Source organism: Schistocerca americana, chromosome 6, assembly GCF_021461395.2.
Source record: "Schistocerca americana isolate TAMUIC-IGC-003095 chromosome 6, iqSchAmer2.1, whole genome shotgun sequence".
In the NCBI taxonomy this organism is placed as follows: Eukaryota; Metazoa; Arthropoda; class Insecta; order Orthoptera; family Acrididae; genus Schistocerca; species Schistocerca americana.
Window position 1 is genome coordinate 482,030,214 of NC_060124.1, and position 12,137 is coordinate 482,042,350.

General features: G+C 41.6%; 1 pseudogene; it reads left to right on the forward strand.

Annotated features, from left to right (window-relative positions):
- The first annotated feature begins 10,009 nt into the window (after positions 1–10,009).
- LOC124620429 lies at positions 10,010–10,127 on the forward strand (annotated as a pseudogene).
- The last annotated feature ends 2,010 nt before the right edge of the window (positions 10,128–12,137 follow it).

The following is a 12,137-nucleotide window of genomic DNA, read 5'->3' on the forward strand; positions in this document are numbered from 1 at the left end:
AGATGTATTTTATCTGTAGCTTTTCTGTTTACCACAACTATATTTTTATTGTTTGATATATGACACCATGCTGGTGCGTCTATTCCAGCGACGTATGAACACTACTGACATATTTTATTATAATCTTGACATTGAATTTTCCATAACTGCTCTTATCTACATTACAGTTGAGCTCCTATATGTTATGACCAAATGACAGTGGACTACATAGACTGGTACATTGTTTGATATATGTAGATGATACATAGTGCACATATTTTGAAAAACGTTGTTCATAATAAATTTCGAATATTTGACTGTAAAAGAATACTGTGTTGTCGTTGTTGTGGTCTTCAGTCCTGAGACTGGTTTGATGCAGCTCCCCATGCTACTCTGTCGCAGAAATTTACACCGATCAAAAAAAGTTTTGCATCAGCCCGGTTCCTAGAACTTCGAAGATAGACGTTGACTGTGGATACTGTATCACACACAGACCCTTTGACTGTTCAGAGATGTCAGTAAACCCGCCCAATGATGTAAACAACCATGCAGGAGCAGCGCCTATTAGAAGGAGGGGGGTCCGACAGCCGATAATTTTCAGTCATTCCACCAGGAAGGAGGCACGCGGCTCGTGTTGTCTGTAGTTCAACAATGACTAGACGGTCAATACCGCGGTTCGATCGCGTCCGCATTGTTACTTCGTGCTAGGATTGGCTCTCAACAAGGGAAGTGTCCAGGTGTCTCGGAGTGAACCAAAGCGATGTTGTTCGGACATGGAGGACATACAGAGAGACTGGAACTGTCGATGACATGCTTTGCTCAGGCCGCCCAAGGGCTACTACTGCAGTGGCTGACCGCTACCTACGGATTATGGGTAGGAGGAACCCTGACAGCAACTCCACCATGTTGAATAATGCATTTCGTACAGCCTCAGGACGTCGTGTTACGACTAAAACTGTGTCCAATAAGCTGCATGATGCGCAATTTCACTCCAGACATCCATGGCGAGGTCAATATTTGCAAACACGACACCATGCAGCGTGGTACAGATGGGCCCAACAACATGCCGAATGGACCGCTCAGGAGTGGTATCACGTTCCCTTCACCGATGAGTGTCGCATATGACGTACACAAGACAATCGTCGGAGACGTGTTTGGAGGCAACCCGGTCAGGCTGAACGCCTTAGACAAGGTGTCCAGCGGGTGCAGCATGGTGGAGGTTCCCTGCTGTTTTGGGGTGGTGTTATGTGGGGCCGACGTACGCCGCTGGTGGTAATGGAAGGCGCCGTAACGGCTGTACGATACGTGAATGCCATCCTCCGACCGATAGTGCAACCATACGGACAGCATATTGGCGAGGCATTCGTCTTCATGGATGACAATTCGCGCACCCATCTTGTGAATGACTTCCTTCAGGATAACGACATCGCTCGACTAGAGTGGCCAGCATGTTCTCCAGACATGAACCCTATCGAACATGCCTGGGATAGACTGAAAAGGGCTGTTTATGGACGACGTGACCCACAAACCACTCTGAGGGACCTACGCTGAATCGCCATTGAGGAGTGGACCAATAGTGCCTTGATGAACTTGTGGATAGTATGCCACGACGAATACAGGCATGCATCAATGCAAGAGGACATGCTACTGGGTATTAGAGGTCTCGGTGTGTACAGCAGTCTGAACAAGCATCTCTGAAGGTCTCGCTGTATGGTGGTACAACATACAATGTGTGGTTTTCATGAGCAATAAAAAGGGCGGAAATGATGTTTATTTTGATCTCTATTCCAGTTTTCTGTACAGGTTCCGGAATTCTCGCAACGGAGGTGATGCAAAACTTTTTTTGATGTATGTATTTCAGATCTGAGGGTGTCAATTTAAATTTGCCAAAACTAGTCGTTGTTGATGCAGTTACTGCGATATGAGGAAACAAAATTTCTCTAGCAAGATTATATTTTTCAAAAAAATTTACACTTCAGAAAACGCGCAAAAGTAGTATCTCTTCATGACAATATCAATGAATCACAACTGGTGTCATCCATCGCATATAAATAGACACCAAATACCCTGCGAAAGATGTAAGAGCCAACATTAAATGAGGAGCTTAGAAATACACCACAGCTCGCTACGTTTCACTTTCTTTCGGGCCATGAAGACAAGATTAAACTAATGCAACTCTCACCGAGCGTTTAAGTAGTTGAGCTTCTTGAGATCTACACACGATTGGAATGAGAAAGAACCCTGATATATGGTAAAGTGATAATTGCCCTCTTTGGCTCACTTCACAGCAGCTTGCAGAATATTAGTGTAGATATACATGTAGTTCTAGAACATTAATGAATGTTACATCCGTACTTCATATTCTGAAAGCTATAGTAAACAGAGGGAACTTATCATTATAATTGTATGTTCGGTTACTCATACCACAAATTCATCAACATAATGTTGACGGTTCAGACAAATACTCACGTTAATATTTCCCCTCAGGATCCAACCATTTATTCCGTGGGTGTTCATAACAGCCACTTCTCTTCGCGTGTCATTGGTGTATGGCATGCGCTTCCAGGTTCTCTTTTGTTTTAATTTTTATTGAAGCACACTGCAAATATATTAACTGCGCCGTGCAATTAAAGTCGCACTAAATACGAAACAGGCCTCAGCTGAGGGAAGCAAACGTACTGTGGTTTAGAATTTTTGGTATCTTGCTAGAATATAACGAACAAAAATTAAGAATTATTTGTTGAAATTGTATTAATTTTAACTTTTATAGTGGTTACCAGTTTCGGTTAAATAACAACAGTCATGAGGGTGATTTAAACTGCATGTGGCAAGTCAGTGTGTGGAGCCAGCATGTTATAGCCCCACATACGAGGTGCGACAATACAGTAATGAGACTGATGTGAAAAAAAATGTTGCCTACCGTTTTAGTCAAATTTAGTGTTGTCTCCTTCAAAGTCGTTCCCTTCTGATGCACACCCTTTTTCCAGCGCTTCTGCCATTGATGGTAACATTTCTGGAACTCATCTTCTGTAATATCCTCCAAGACCCTCGTCACAGCTTTTTGGACATCTTGTGTGGTTTGAAAATGGTGTCCCTTGACCGCCGTTTTGAGTCGCACGGAGCGATATCTGGTAAATAAGGTGGCTGTGGTAGTACTGAAATTTGTTTGGAGGTTAAAAATTGCTGTACTGACAGAGCAGTATGGGATGGCGCATTATCGTGATGCAAAATCCAATTATCAGCAATGTTGGCACGGACACGATGAACTCTTTTACGAAGTCCTTCTAAAATTTCTTTGTAGTAATATTGGTTAACTTTATTAACAATTCCAATGGAATCAAAGAAGCACACAAACATGCATTTCACTTTTGACTTTGACATGCGAGCTTTTTTGGTCTGGGTGATCCCTGTGAGCACCATTGCGAACTTTGGCGTTTTGTCTCTGGATAGTACTGAAAAAAACAACTTTCATCACCAGTGATAACACGACTCAACAATTCTGGATTGATTTCCGTTTCCTCTAACAGATCGGCTGCCACATTTTTCCGTGTTTATCGCTGTTTTTGTGTGAGTTTTTTGGGTCCATTTTTGCACAAATCTTTCTCCTACCAAGATATTCAGTTATTATCAGACGAACCGTTTCTCGATAGATGTTCAGTTCTTCTGCATACATTTTCATGGATAATCTTTGATCAGATCGTACGACTTCACCCATCCTGACGAAGTTGACATCCGTCCGTGAGGCTGATGGTCGTCCACTGCGGTCTTCATCTTCAATATTCGTTCTGCATTCACTAAACATTTTATCCCAACGAAAAACTTGAGCTCTTTACATAACCTCCTCTCCAAATCCCTTCTGAAGCTTACCGTAAGTTGTCGTCGCGTTTTCACCCACGTTAACGCAAAAATAAATGGCATACCGTTGCGCAATATTATGCGGTTCCATATCCGTGACGAGAGACACAAACAGTGTTAACTTGTTACAGCACAACTCACGAATGAGCAGTTGCATCGATGTGCCACTTGGACTAGAAGCAGCTTATAGACCAAGGTCAAACATATTGTGCCTACGCAAGCCTGCTGGGTTGTCGCATCTTGCAAAGAAAATCAGTCTCATTACTTTAAGGTCGCACCTCGTACTTGGTTTCCGACGTTAGTGATCAAGCAACACTTAAAACAGTCGGTAGATGTGATGTACATGAACAGACAAACAAATGATTACATTTTCAGAAAAAATTCATAATCTTTTCAGGAGAAAGAGCTCCACAAATTGAGCAACCTAATAACACGGAGGTCCACTACGTATGTGGCCACTGAGGTGCAAAATATGGTACAAAAGGTCACAAACGAATCTGCATTCGGTGGTGGCGAACCCACGAATGAATTGTGAAACGAGCTAAGTCAGATTCAGTACACCTCGGTGGAGAAAATTTCGCAATGGCAAAGAGAAATACAAGATAGAACTGCACTGTTAGAACGTAATGGGTCTAGTGTGCAAAATATCGAGGGAAATATGATTCAAGGTCGTAGCCGTTAACGGAAACGAAGGTTGTTATCGGGCAACAACTTTCCCTGAACGAAATGTTTACATTATTGCTCCAGAGAGGATAGCAGCGGTAGCTGACGAACAAAAGCCGAACTACGCTGAGATTAAACTGCATGAAAGCCAAATAACACGCAGGCACTGTCAAGAATTTTCTGCAGAGAAAAAGACCGCGCATCCGGTCATTTTGATTAAAAGTCTCGTACACCCGAAGTTAGGCAGCATGAGAAAATATGTGGAGAGTTACATTAGTAAAACTCTTTACTGGGACGAACCCATGAGCTGTTAAGAAAATTAAAACCGGAATTACCTATTCCAGTTAATTAACGTCACCGAAGATGACTTGGAAAGATTTCTAGCCATCGTGGATTCAACAGATTTGATCCATGAAGATAGAAGAAAGATTAGTTCGAGTAGTAGTTACCCTCGGCAGAACGGCGGAAATAATAATACAAACGGCAATGGTGACGGAAACAGAAAAAGGAACGATTACCATAATAACAGTGACCATAATAACGGTGGTTATAAGCAACCACACCAGAATGCGGCGTACACAAACTCAAATGGGAAAGGGTACGTCCATGATCAGCAAGGAAATATTAGAAAGAGACGCGGAGACATCATGGGACACGACAGTCCCAACGTCCAATAGTCTAAAAGTAATCGATCTAATGCTTGCAGGTGGGCTAACCAACAAGCGGCTAGGCGGCTCTACCGAGGCAAAATTGGATGCCACCTGACGGAAACATTCATTACAGAAGTAATTCCGAGCACAGTAATGTGAAGGAACAAACAGTCGCATGATGCAGCAGCATCAGGACCAACGAGTTAGGATAGTAGAGGTTGCTGACGATAGCGAACATGGCACGCCTTTAAACTGAAGTCGACCACCGTATGCCTTCCGGTAGTGGTCAAGGAGAAAAGTGAAGGGACCTCTATAAGCTCAGTAACCATGTTGTGTTACGACGACGACAAGGATATGCGCAATGAACTATGCGCTGAGCTGAAAACTTGCAATAAGACAGGTAAACGTGTAGCACAAGCTGCAGTGCACGCAAAAATAGGCAATGCGTCGTTGACTGTGACCTTGGGCACAGGAGCAATGACAAGCGTTATGAGTTATGATTTATACAAAGAATTATGTCGGGTATACAAGACAGAGTCATTTCCAGTTCAATGATGCACAGTGGAAGGGGGTATTAGTGCCAAGTCGCAAGTGGTCAAAACACTGGTTCAGGTCGACCTTTTTAATGGCAAATGTATCCTTTAAGTGCACGTTCGTGGTGATAAAAAAATTTATGAGTGGTCTGTATCCTAGGCTGCGATTTCATCAGAGGGTGGAACGCAACGCAAGAAGTCTCGTCTGGAACCTGTACTGTGAACAATATAGGAAAAAGAGTCGTGCTGAAATTAATTGCCACAGAGGAAATACATGGCAAGTGCTGCCAGGTCATCCGTATTGAGTACACCAAACATCAAATTTTATTTATAGACAGTAATCTATCTACACAAGGGTACTGTACTTCACACTTTAGTTAAGCCGACGAGATAATTGCCACAAAAGAGCTGATTCGGCAAAAGGCAGTGGAATCGGTGTACCTAGATATGCAGCAACACACCCAGTTAATGGATTTTTTTAGTTTGTCATTGTTGTTGTGGTCTTCAGTCCTGAGACTGGTTTGATGCAGCTCCCCATGCTACCCTATCCCGTGCAAGCTTCTTCATCTCCCAGTACTTACTGCAACCTACATCCTTCTGAATCTGCTTAGTGTATTCATCTCTTGGTCTCCCTGATGTGCTGCTATTTCCTGTCAAAAGCGAGTCCTCCAAATGTGAAGCGTATTGAACTGATATTTCCCATTCCAGGACACTCCTTTCTGCCATCGGACAGAGTATTTGGACAAATAGAGAAGGACATTAGGACCAGGCCAGTAATTAGCAACTCAAAAGAGTATGAAGATATTTTCGCATCGCATGATCAGGTTTCTAAATTGGGTGTGGGTTGCGCAGTGAGAGACTGGAAGAAGGCTGCTGACAATATGATGAAAAAACCAAGTAGCTGGCATTTCAAATTTTCTTCAGCAAAGCGGTTCATCTTGTGTAAAACGTCTGAAGAAAACGTGACAGTACAAGGAGAACCGAATTACAATGTAGACTGTGGTTCAGGAAGGTCTGTGATGAAGAAAGGTAAACGTTTGATGAATACGGATGTTCCACAAGTTGTGTCCTCTGGAGTGCCCTTGAACCCAGCCAAGATTAAGGACGTAGAGCATTTGCTACAAAAAACATTATGGATTGGAGTGGAAGGTGAATGAAAAACTGGCTTTCTACAATAATTTGTTAGCGTCCAATGTTGGAGAAACAAATTACTCCCATGAAGAGACAATCAACGAATATTGTGAAACTCATGAGGATTTGACAGAATTAGTTATTTGAATTCTGCTCTATGAATAATTATGTAGAATCATTATTGTTTACTGTGAACTGTGTTTTTGAAGCTATAATAAATGAGTATAAACTGAGTGCATCAGCACTGTCACAAATGCACAAAAAAATATATTCCTGAGTACATGAACTACGTAATTGCAGTGTGCTGCAACAAAACTTGTCAAATCCTGGGTATATAGCAACATAACCAATTTCTCGATGGGAATAATTATATTCCCAATTAATCATGACTTTATTTATTAAAATTATGCATTCCTACCAGGAAAAGAGTTCAGTTTCTGTCGGCATTAAGAAGTTTTTAGTTTTTTGTGTCTCCTGTAAAATTTCTTATCATGGATAAGGCAAGTTTTGCAACAGACCGCCTCATTATGTGCTACAGACATCTTATGTGTGATAATGTACTAATTAACACGTTGTGGCGCCTGTGCTATTCTGATCACAATGCATGCATGTCCAAAGGTCCAAAGGAACACGCACTGCGACGACTAGAGTCGTTGTAGAATACATTAAATAAATTCGCAATTGTGATAAAGGACAACCATCAGTTATAGAATGGAATGACGGCAATGAAAATTTCTGCCGGATCGGAGCACGAACCCAGATTCCCGCTTATCAAGAGCGGTCGCCGTATGACTTGGCTACACGTGCATGACTCACGGCCAGACCCAAATTTCCCGGTGCGACACAAATTTTCATTGTCGTCATTCCAGTCTACATTCTGATTGTCGTCCTTATTCACAATTGCGAATTCATTCAAATGTACTAATTTGTGAGGTCTTTCCAGCGGACACTAAGTTATGAATCAATTCCGATGCCGCTTTGGGAAACTTTCATGCTCGCGATCACGCTCGAGCTGCTGCCAAAGTCTTCACGATGCAAAGGCGAGTTTCGCAGCTAATCCGGAGGCTGCGTTCCTGATCCTGCACAGTCATCGTGATCGGCTGCTTACGGCGAGTTTGCTGTCCAACGTACGGCGGTTCAAGCACCGGTGGGGATCGCCGACCACACCGAGTTCATCGATGCCTCCCGACGTCGACTACGTAGTCAACAGCGCCACCTACGGATGAGCGCATTTCGGTCATTAAATCCGCTCACCAACGACCGCCCTCTGGACATTCACGCCATCTGCTACTGACACAACGACATCGCTGTTTCAATTGTTATCAGTTTATAAATGTGTATGCGACGAACTTACATAATAACTGATGTGTATAACCTTTAAGGGGGGTAGGACGCCAAACGGGCCGTCTTGGAGCAGGATAGACACAACAGAACATTTTAATTTCCACTGTCTACACTTTTACGAATAAATTCATGAAACCTTGTCAGCATGACCAGGAAGGATTCAGGATTCACACTCATAGGGGTGGAAGTTTAAAATCATAACAAAATAAATTTTTCTTACGTGTGAAAGTTCATCATTTTTTCACTTCTATTGGCTGCGTTTGTTGCTATAGGTACACATTTATTCATAACTAAGAGAGATTCTTCGATGAATTTTGCACAGCATACAAACCATATTTACAGGTGTATGAAACTCTAGAAATAATTTAATTTGTAAAAAAAATGAATGTGCTGTTATATTTTAAACTTCATGTTTAGAAAAAACTCAAATTTTATAGTTAATTAGCTCAATTTTTACCACAGTTGTTTCATACACCTGTAAGTATGGTTTTTATGCTGTGCAAAACTCATCGAACAATCTCCCTTACTTATGAAGAAAAGTGTACCTATAGCAACAAATGCAGCCAATGGTAACTGAAAAAAAGGTGAAATACAAATGTGAAAAAAATAATTATTTTCTTATATTTTTGAACTTCCATCACTGTTAGTGTAAATCCTGAATCCTTTCTGGTCATTCCGACAAAGTTTTATGAATTTATTTTTAAAAGTATAGACAGTGGAAATTAAATGTCCGGTTGTGTCTCTCTTGCTCCAAGTCGTCCCGTTTGACGTCCTACCCCCCCCCCCCCCCCCCCTTAAATATGAATGTCTTAAGAAGCAAATAACAGAACTTTAGCATTATGAATAATAATTCGGTTCTTTGGGGGAAGAAACCAAACAGCAAGATCATCGGTCTCATCGGGTGAGGGAGGGCCGGCGAATGAAGTCGGCCGTGCCCTTTCGAAGGAACCATCCCGGCATTTGCCCGGAGCGATTTACGGAAATCACGGAGAACCTAAATCAGGATGGCCGGACGCAGGATTGCACCGTCGTCCTCCCGAATGCGAGTCCAGTGTGATAACCACTGCGCCACTTCGCTCGGTTATGAATAATAATTGACGGTGCCAGTGACTAATGGACATTTTCGTTGCAGTGAAATCAATAACTAGAAAACTTGCATACTGCCTCATATACATTAACTGGTATCTTGTGTCGATGTGCACCGAACCCTTTTGTGCACAAAATTTGGACATTAAATGTGCATCCATGTACTATAAGACTATATTTTGTATTAATAGACAATGAACTAATTATGAATTGTCATTAATAATTCACGATTGAATGAATATTTCTAGTGCTAAACAGCACTGAACTTTTAAGAAATAACCCAATGAATAACGTCATTTGACCTACATATCCATGGAGAAATGTGCCACGAGACATCCAATAACTTGAACGTTTATTGCATTATTAATGATCTAATCTTTTATTTAATGTAATATGTAATATGATGACCTATTTTTTCTTTCTTGTCTGACTGAATATACTGCGAAAGCCAGACCAGGCCCAGCCGAACGCTTCCGCCCGTGTTTTGAGCTGGGGTTTCCCCTGGACCGCGCCGGGCGCGGTGGTCTCGCGGTTAAGGCGCTGAGTCCGGAACCACGCGACTGCTACGGTCGCAGGTTCGAATCCTGCCTCGGGCATGGATGTGTGTGATGTCCTTAGGTTAGTTAGGTTTAAGTAGTTCTAAATTCTAGGGGACTGATGACCACAGATGTTAAGTCCCATAGTGCTCAGAGCCATTTGAACCATTTGAACCCTTGGGCCGCGCGGAGTAGGGAAGCGAGGTAATTATCCCTGGCAAATTGTTATTTAGCCAACGGCCTTGCCGCAGTGGTAACACCGGTTCCCGTCAGATCACCGAAGTCAAGCGCTGTCGGGCTGGGCTAGCACTTGGATGGGTGACCATCCGGTCTGCTGAGCGCTGTTGGCAAGCGGGATGCACTCAGCCATTGTGAGGCAAATTGAGGAGCTACTTGATTGAGAAGTAGCGGCTCCGGTCTCGGAAACTGACACACGGTGTGCTGACCACATGCCCTCCATATCCGCATCCAGTGACGCCTGTGCGCTGAGGATGACACGGCGGTCGGTCGGTACCGTTGGGCCTTCATGGCTTGTTCGGGAGGAGTTTAGTTTAAATTGTTATTTAAATCCGGGCAGTGCTGGTCACAGAATTTAAATGACAAATATGCTGACGCGATATTCACTCAATAATTCTATACGACCATAGTGTGAATATTACAACAACAACTTACTGTGCCTGTAAAATAGTGTGTATCACAAATGTTTTGTGAAGAGTTTCAAGCATGTCTTTGACACAAGCATACTTTAAACTTTCCAGGCGGAGTTGTGACGTGTCCTGGAAAGCCCCTAAAATTAAAGTGAACATATACCAGATGTGGAAATGTGAAGTACAAAACTGAGTGCATTTCTATCGATAAAAACCGTAGCTAAAATGACAGATAATTATAAAACCTACTATTCGATAATATGATATTTTTAGTATTAAAAAAACTATTTATTTTAGTTTCAAATAGTAACTATACAATTTTAAGAGATTAATTGTAACCGTGGGTATCTCATCTCACTAAGGTTAAAAAAGACTTGTTGCAGTATATGGTAAAAAGTGAATTCCTCCTCTTCTTATTCAAAACGTCTCCCTCTCCGTGGAAATATTTAAGAGAAAATAATTATTTTAAGTGAGTTGTGTAGAAGATTGCCCGTCTACCTTTCGTTTGTCATAATGGTGCTCAGGCGCTCATTAGGTGGAACTTAATTAAAATATTAAATATTGGGCTTCTCCCTGAATTTAACATAATAGATATCTTGACTACTGATAATAATTTTGAAACATTCATATCTGCAAAAGTTCATTTTTTCTGATTTTTTACGCAATTTCATATATATAGATTTAACTGCAGTAGACAACAAGGCTTATGTTTGCTTCACGATACCTTTGACTTTGCAATTAATTTATTTCTGTCAAGGAAATGGTTAACCTAAAAAGAAGCCAGTGTGATATCAGTGAAATTACTTACGGTGAGTACAAATTCTTAAGCTACGTACGTGGTTATATCGCCTATCTCTTCGCAACAATTAATTTAACGTGCAATAACAGTAATAGTTTCATGCTACCTCTCATTATCTTTGAGCTAGCAGCGAGTTTGGATACCGTAATTAAACCATTACAAGCAAAACTGTATGCATTTTTACTAATATTTGCGCATGCGTAGCAAGCGTGACTATCGTCGGCGTATATTTAGCCTGCAATTACGAGCGACCAGAATATACGCGACGCCAATAGTGTATTAAATATCCTTTACCTTTTTGCCAACAGCCCGACCACATTTTACATTAAAACCAAAAACACTTTAATACCAATGGAGAGAAACAGACGATATAAGTCTGCTATGTGGCAGGGAACTTTACCACACGTTCTTGGTTTGTAACTTTCCATTGTACTTGTATACCTCCGTATGCTGGTCAGATGTTGGTTTTGGTGCTGATGTGCGTTATCATCCAGGAGAAAGTAAACTGACTTCAGCTGCTGAACAGAGAAGATGAGCAGTTTATCTTTTATCTTGATGGTGAAGAACTATGATAAATGTTGAATAATTCCGTAACGACCTTCATAGGTTGTGTGGGGTCCACTCTTTACTATATCAACAGTAACAACACATGAGATACTGTGGATGAAAGAAGCTTCTCTAGTATTTTTGCAAGACTTCGTAGGTTTCACGTGGTTCGTCCTTTTCTTCAGTTCGCTGACGAAACTTGAAAGGTCAAATAATTTCTCTGTATTACTGTTCAATATTTCCGCTATTGTAGAGTTTCTTTCATTTCAGAAGAAGCTACAGAAGCCAAGTAATATACGTCTAAAATCTCACACCTAAACTAATTCACTCTAAGTCACATGACTAAATTTGACCACCCACTACTATGT